This window comes from Orycteropus afer, unplaced genomic scaffold (genome assembly GCF_000298275.1).
Source record: "Orycteropus afer afer isolate SDZICR_OR568_19922 unplaced genomic scaffold, OryAfe1.0 scaffold00168, whole genome shotgun sequence".
Lineage (NCBI taxonomy): Eukaryota > Metazoa > Chordata > Mammalia > Tubulidentata > Orycteropodidae > Orycteropus > Orycteropus afer.
The window spans coordinates 7,415,535-7,423,018 of record NW_006921755.1 but is presented as its reverse complement, the minus strand read 5'-3'; positions in this window follow the sequence as shown (position 1 = coordinate 7,423,018).

Genomic DNA, 7,484 nt, shown 5'->3' with positions numbered 1-7,484 from the left:
AACAGTTCTACTCTGCACACATCGGGTTGCCATGAGTCAGAAATGACTCTAGGGCAACTAATAACAAATACCGTATATATAGACATACACTCACATCCAACCCAAACCCACTACCATCAAGTAGACTCTGAGTCATAGCATGCCTACAAGACAGAGCAGAACTACTCAATAGGGTTTCTAAGGCTGTAAATCTTTATGGAAGGAGACTGCCACACCTTTCACTCACACAGAAGCTGGTGAGTTCGAATCATACTTTAACCACTGTGCCACCAGGATTCCCTTATGCTTACACACACACATATATAAGTATATGCATATAGATTTGTGTGTGTGTGTGTATACCAGATATAACTGTATCAACAAAACATCAGGAATTCAATACAGAAAAAGCCTATTTTTATCAAACAATACCTACCATCAGTAGATGTTAGGGTGGAGGGTACTTTCACCCTTGGCCATCAGAGGTCAGGGCAATTCAGTGACTATCACAAAGACATATCACCCAGGCTACTGCAGTCAGACTATGCTGTCATCATTCTCTGTGGCATTCACAAATGTCTCCAAACTCCCACTAGTGCCCTAATCTGACACACTCCTCCCACAAGCTGCCTTTTCAGATAGTGTGATTTAAACCACATTAGCCACTTAACATTTCACTATTCTCCACTGATTGTCCTTTCATTTAGGTGCTCAGCTATTCCATGAGGCCCCTATTGGATCATTATTTATCTTATGCCTTAAACTTTTCCTAAAAATGTCTCATTAATTGGAACTCACCTTTCTTCAAACACTATCTCCTCTTAGTACTCTTTAAAGGAAATAATGCCTTTTCTATTCCATTTCACTCACCAAGAAGGAAGGAAAATTACTCTTCAGTGCTACTTCCAGAAAACTGTTCCTCTGTCATAATTCAGCAAATCTGCCTCCCCTGAAGGTCATTACCATCTACGAACTGCTTTCACCAATACCCAGGACACTCTCCAACCTGGACTTCAGCATTCAGCTCAGTATTCCTCTTTCTCACATTTCTGAGTTATATCTTAAAGACTTCAATATTCATGTTCACCTAACATCCTTATACTGAAAAAGCATCCAACATGCTGGCTACTGTGAATATGTAAGTGTCACTCCACCATTATGACCAAACCTTGGACCTAAGCAGGATTCTGAGGCACCACGCCTTCAAAATCACAAACTCTGAGTTTTTGAGTGCAAACCACATCCACCATACTTTCTCCTTCTTGGACTTCTCACATTTCTCTACCATTGGGATGACATAATTAGACTGGGCCTCTTGCCTATAAATTTATGCTGAATAATCCTGATGGGACCCTGAACACTTCAGCACTTCATTTATTCATTTGCTGCTAAATCCCAATCATGATTCCCAGAGTACATACTCCAAATTTTCTCCATTCCCAAGAATCCAAATTAACCCCATTTAATGGAATAAAACAAGAAAAGTAGCTCAAGTATTGCCTGGTATAAAACAAATATTCAGTATATTTTATTACATATATATATTATATACAGTATATATATTACAGTTATCTTTTCTACCTTTTCCACACATTGGAAATAAGGTTTATCCCTCACACTTCTTCTTTTAAAAAATTCTGAGGGAACACATTCTCACAGCTTCATCTATCATATTGGACTCAGACAAAATTCCAAATCTATATCCTACAACCTTTTTTTCTTTTTTAACAACTGTCTTCTTTGTTCTACCTTCAGTCAATCAAAAGTGGAATATCAGTTATATATTTGATTTCTTCTTCTGTCAGTGTTTTTTAAGCTCCGCCTTTTCCTTCTGCTACCATTCTAATTAAGATTTTTCTCATCTGACCCCTTATTTTAAAAGTCTTATTTTAAAAGTCTTCCAAATATAATTCAATCAAAAATGGGTAAAGGACTTGAACTGACAGTTCACCAAAGATGGTATTCAACAAGCACATGAAAAGATGACTAACATGGTTAGCCATTGTTGTTGTTGTTATGCGCCGTCGAGTCGGCCCTGACTCATAGCAATTCCTCCTTGGGTTGCCAAGGCAGTATCACTATGGAAGTAGATTGTCCAACCTTCCTTCCAAGGAGTGGCTGGTGAGTTTGAACCACCAGCCTCGGTTCGCCACCAGGAAGATGCAAATCAAAACTACAATGAGATATCAACTCACTCCTGTTAGAATGTCAGTCATGAAAAAAATGGAAAACAATAAGCATTGGCAAAGTTGTGAAAAAACGAGAGCTCTCGTCCATTGTAGGTGGGAATGTAAAATGGTTCAGTCAGTGTGGAGAACAGCTTGATGCTTTCTCAGAAAGTTGAACATAGAATAAAATATGACCCAGCAATCCCAATCCTAGGTATACACCCAGAAGAAGTGAAGGCAGGAAAGCATACAGAAATCTGTACACCAGTGTTCACTGTAGCCCAGAGGTGGAAACAACTAAAATGTCCATCAACAGATGAATGGATAAATATAATGTGTTACATGCATACAATGGAATATTATGCAGCTGTAAAGAGAAAAGAAGTTCTATCGCATGTCACAACATGGGTGAAGTTTGAAAGCATTATGCTGATAGAAATATGTCAGTCACAAAAGAACAAACAATGCGTGATCTAACTTACATAAAATAAGTAAATATATAGAAACTAAATATTATAAATGGTTACCAAGGGTGGGAGGGAGCAGGAAAGGGAAAGTTTTTAGGGGCACTGAGTTTATGTTAATGGTGGTGGAATATTTTAGAAAAGCATTACAGTGAATTGCTTGATGTGGCCCTTCTAGCCATTGTCATCCATTTTGTGATGTATTGTAAAACCTATTATCCATGCCTGTTTGGGGTGGTGTCATAGTTAAGGTCGGATGTCAACCTGGCTTGGCAGCTGGTATTAGTCATTCCTTATAATAACTGGCAATCAGCTCTGTGGTGGGATTTGCCACGAGCAACTGAGTAGCTGCTGACTGTTAAAGCCATGCATTTGGGTTATTTCTGTTGGAGCAGCACAGATGGGATACATCTTGGGTCCTGCCTTACTGGAGAGTATAACTCAAATCACCACCCTTCCCTTATTTTCCTTGAGGATATACCCATGAATCTTCTGGGAAAGTTCACCCTCTTCTTGCTCCGGTTCTGAGTTTTGGCTCATCATCATCTCATTCCTGGATTTGGGACAGGAGCCATCATCTGATCTGCTGTTGAGGTTCATCAAACCCCAAGAATTGGGAGGATCCTCCAGACCTACCTACAAACCTGGGACTTGCCAGCCTGCCAGCCTCCACCACCATCACGTGAGATGATCCCTTGGGTATCTATGAGTTCTGTAAGGCGTTAAAGGGAAATACAGAACCCTAAGACAGGAGGGAAATTACTGAGAAGAGGAGGAGAAGTTTATGTCTGAAATGATGGATTGGCACGGTAGTTTGGACATTGGGGACATCTTTCACCTCTACCTCATGGGGACTGGCCTTTTGCTAATCTTTCTAAGAGAAATTGTTCAAGCAAGTATAATAATAATGGTGGCACAATATGAAAAATGTAATCAATGTCACTGAATTATAAAATGGAAGTTGTTTTGTTGGCAAATGTTTTGGCATGTTTATTTTTACCACAATAAAGAGAAAGTCTTCCAAAGACTCTCTGCTTCTGTTTCAGTGGCTCCAAAGTAGCGTACACACATGAATGCATGAATGGCTCAGAAAAGAGCAAAGTAAAAAAAGAAACATCTATTTATATTTATATTTATCTCATCTTTGATTAATACTAATATTTTATTTTATAATACAGATAGTATATTAGTAATCTAGCATGTATATAAATGAGTTCTATCTATAAATAAACACAAGTGTACATGTAAGAAGACCATGCTCAAAATACACTCTTTACTGGTGTAGTACATGATCAAAAAACTTTGGTGACTGCTTGCTGTATACTGTATTAACTCCAAAGACACTTGATATTTGAACAAGATCAGTCATTATAAACCATTATCTTAATCTTTCCACCCTCTTACTCAAAAACTGTCAGGGAATTACATTCATCCAATGAATAATATCAAGGCTCCTGAATCTGGTACCCAAGATCGACCTTCCGGCTGAATCTTGCTTTCCTGGCTCACCTCCTACAGGTCTTTATTCATCGCTTTTTCATTATAAATATATCCAGCAGACTCTCAGATATCTGTACAACTAAACTTTTATTTCCCAGGTATACATTATTCACGATGATACAACTTTACTTGCTGAAAGTGAGGATGACTTAAGGCACCTACTGATGAAGGTTGAAGAATACAGTCCCAGTATGGATTACATCTCAACATAAATAAAACAAAAATCCTCACAACTGGACCAATGAGTAGCATCACAATAAATGGAGAGAAGATTGAGGTTGTCAAGGAATTCACGTTGCTTGGTTCTACAATCAATGCCAACGGAAGCAGCAGTCAGGACATTAGACGACATGTAGCATTGGGAAAGTCAACTGTGAAGGAACTGTTTCAAGTGCTGAGGAGCAAGGATATCTCCTTGAGGACTAAGGTGCACCTGACACAAGCCATGATATTTCCAATCGCCTCGTATGCATGTGAGAGCTGGACAATGAATAAGGAAGACCGAAGAAGAGTTGATGCTTTTGAGTTGTGGTGCTGGCGAAGAATGCTGAAAGTACCGTGGGCTGCTAAAAGAACTAACAGATCTGTCCTGGAGGAAGTGCAGCCAGAATGCTCCTTGGAAGCAAGAATGGCCAGACTTCGTCTCACCTATTTTGGTCATGTTGTAAGAAGGGACCATTCCCTGGAGAAGGATGTCATGCTTGGTAGGGTGGAGGGTCGAAGAAAGAGGGGGAGGCCTTCAATGAGATGGATTGATATGGTGGCTGCGATGATGGGCTCAAGTATAGCAGGGATTGTGGGGCTGGCGCGGGATCGGGCAGTGTTTCGTTCTGCTGTGCATGGGGTCGCTATGAGTCGGAAATGACTCGATGGCACTTAACAACAACAACAACAACATTATTCACACATTAAATGGATATGGCAAAAATTACATACTGACTTTTTATAAATATTCTCATATATGCCTCATCTTTCACATTAGATGAGAACCTCCTTGAAAATAAGATAACTTACTGCAAGACAATGAAGGCACTTAGTTAATGTTATTGAACAAATAAACCAATAATCAAAAAGATTCAGCATTTTTAATATTATTTACAATAGTATCTGAAATATGGAACAATATCTTAGAAAGATAATGAAAAATGGAAAGTCATAAAACTTACAATCCCAAAATTTAAAGAAACCTGCCTCGGTAAGAATGACACTAAAGAATAAATTGCTTTTCAGAAGCCAAAAAGTTTAGAAGCACCAAATATGATGTTTATAGTTGCCAACTGGCCCAATGAAAGTTTAATGACAGGTATAAAAAAATAAAAAGCTATATAAGTTAAAACTTACAGAGTCACGGATCTTGTGCTAAAGAATTCAGACACATAACAGTTTTCTTTACATAAAGACACTCATTTGGTTTTAATCTCAAATAGAGTGGGATGTTACTTTTACAGTATACTGTGAAGACAAAGCAATTATATAGCTGGGAATCTGAAAGCATTTTTTTCTTGGGTATCTTCATACATAGAATCAAATGTATATGAATTATTATTTAAGCTGTATATAAAACTTCTAAATAAATGTGATATAATAATAAATAGGTAGGAAAATCTATTGTTTGTTATATTAAAAACATAAGCTTAATATAGAACTACTTCTCATACTGAAGTGAACACTATCAGAACTGAACTAAATTTTCTTCAAGGTGAATTTTTAAAAATCAACTTACAGATAAAAAACAAAATATATCTAAATAATGAAACTGCAAAATATATATAATATTATATATAATATAAATAATATTATATAAAATATATATAATAATATATATAATATAAATCCAATACTAGACAAAGTTGAAACAAGATTAGTAGGCTCTTAAGTACAGAGAGGAATTTAAGATCTGAACAAGTAATTTATATCTTCTTTCTTAGAAAATTGCCTAAGAATCAAATGATATCTTCTTACCTTAATAACATTTCCTTTATTCTGTGACATCATTTGTGATCGATTACCCAATTTGCCTGCTTGTCCTGATTTCCAGTGATATCCACTTGACCTTCAAGACATATGAGCAGAAAGCAAAATGTAATTACTAAATATATTTCTCCTTCTAATGAAAACAAATATATTTTTCCTGTTTCAGAAAATGGAAATTCAGTTGTTAACATATAATAAATAACCACAAAATGAAAATAAAATACCAGTAATGTCACAATATCCTCACTAATTTTAAAATATGGTTTTAAAATTATTTGTTACTTCTGTGGAAAAAGTTAAATGCATAAACAAGGAAGAAGAATTCCATTTTTCAGACATTTAAAATGACTAAAGATACTTTTATTGATTTATAAAAAATACTAAAGGTTGCCATGCAGTTTTAAAAGCTAAGGGTCAACAAATATAAAGAGGAAATAGAATCAAAATAATACCCAGAAATGTTCAGCAGATCTACTAAGTAATAAATCCCTTATTAGGACTTCAAAGTAGCTCCCCACTGAAAGGAGACAGACATCGCAAAGGCAAACTTTAGGGACAGTTTTCAAGACCCTTTTTGTTATTTAAGCCTAGCAACATTTTTTTTTTTTAAGTCCCCAGAGCATGGAGTCCAATTTCCACTTAAAATATAATAAGGCAAAAACTTGCCCAAGGTCACAGAGATAAATTATAAAGCCAACATTAGAACACAGGACCTCTATCTTCCTGACCAGTGAATGGCAGGTTCTCATTCTGGCTATGACATTTACTATCTGTGTGATCTTAGAAAAAAGTGTTTAACTATTCTGAAAACTCAATCAAGCTTTAGAAATGCTTTAAAAAATATATCTAGAAAAGGCTGCTCAGGTAAGGAAAATTCACTCTTGGGGCCTGCATCAGGAATCTGATTCCCAGATGAGTACTATGATTCCCTGAGAAGCCCAAACTAAGACTGAAGCAGGAAAAGTAAAAGTATCATTAAAAGAAGAGCAGCAAGAAACACTATAAACTTGGTCACCTGGAATGGTGTACAACATGAGATGCCTTGATTAAATCAATGCTCTGGTTATTAGAGAAGTGTGTATATGTACCATGTGTATTTTTCAGAGTTGGAACCTCATGACAAATATTTAATACTAAAATTATAATAAACGCATTTGCATTTGCTTTAATGCTTCAGAAGTATTTGCTATAATACTTCATAGGTATTTGATGCTCATCACTTTGGATATCAATCTAAAGCAAATTCAATATACAAATGGTAATATTTAGTAGCAGCAATGGCACTTGAAATAGGTACTCTTACACTCTGCAGGAGTAGGTATAAACTGTTGAAGCCTATTTGGAAAAACCATGTCTCAATGTCTCTCAAAATGTAAGATGTACATACACTGTGACCTAA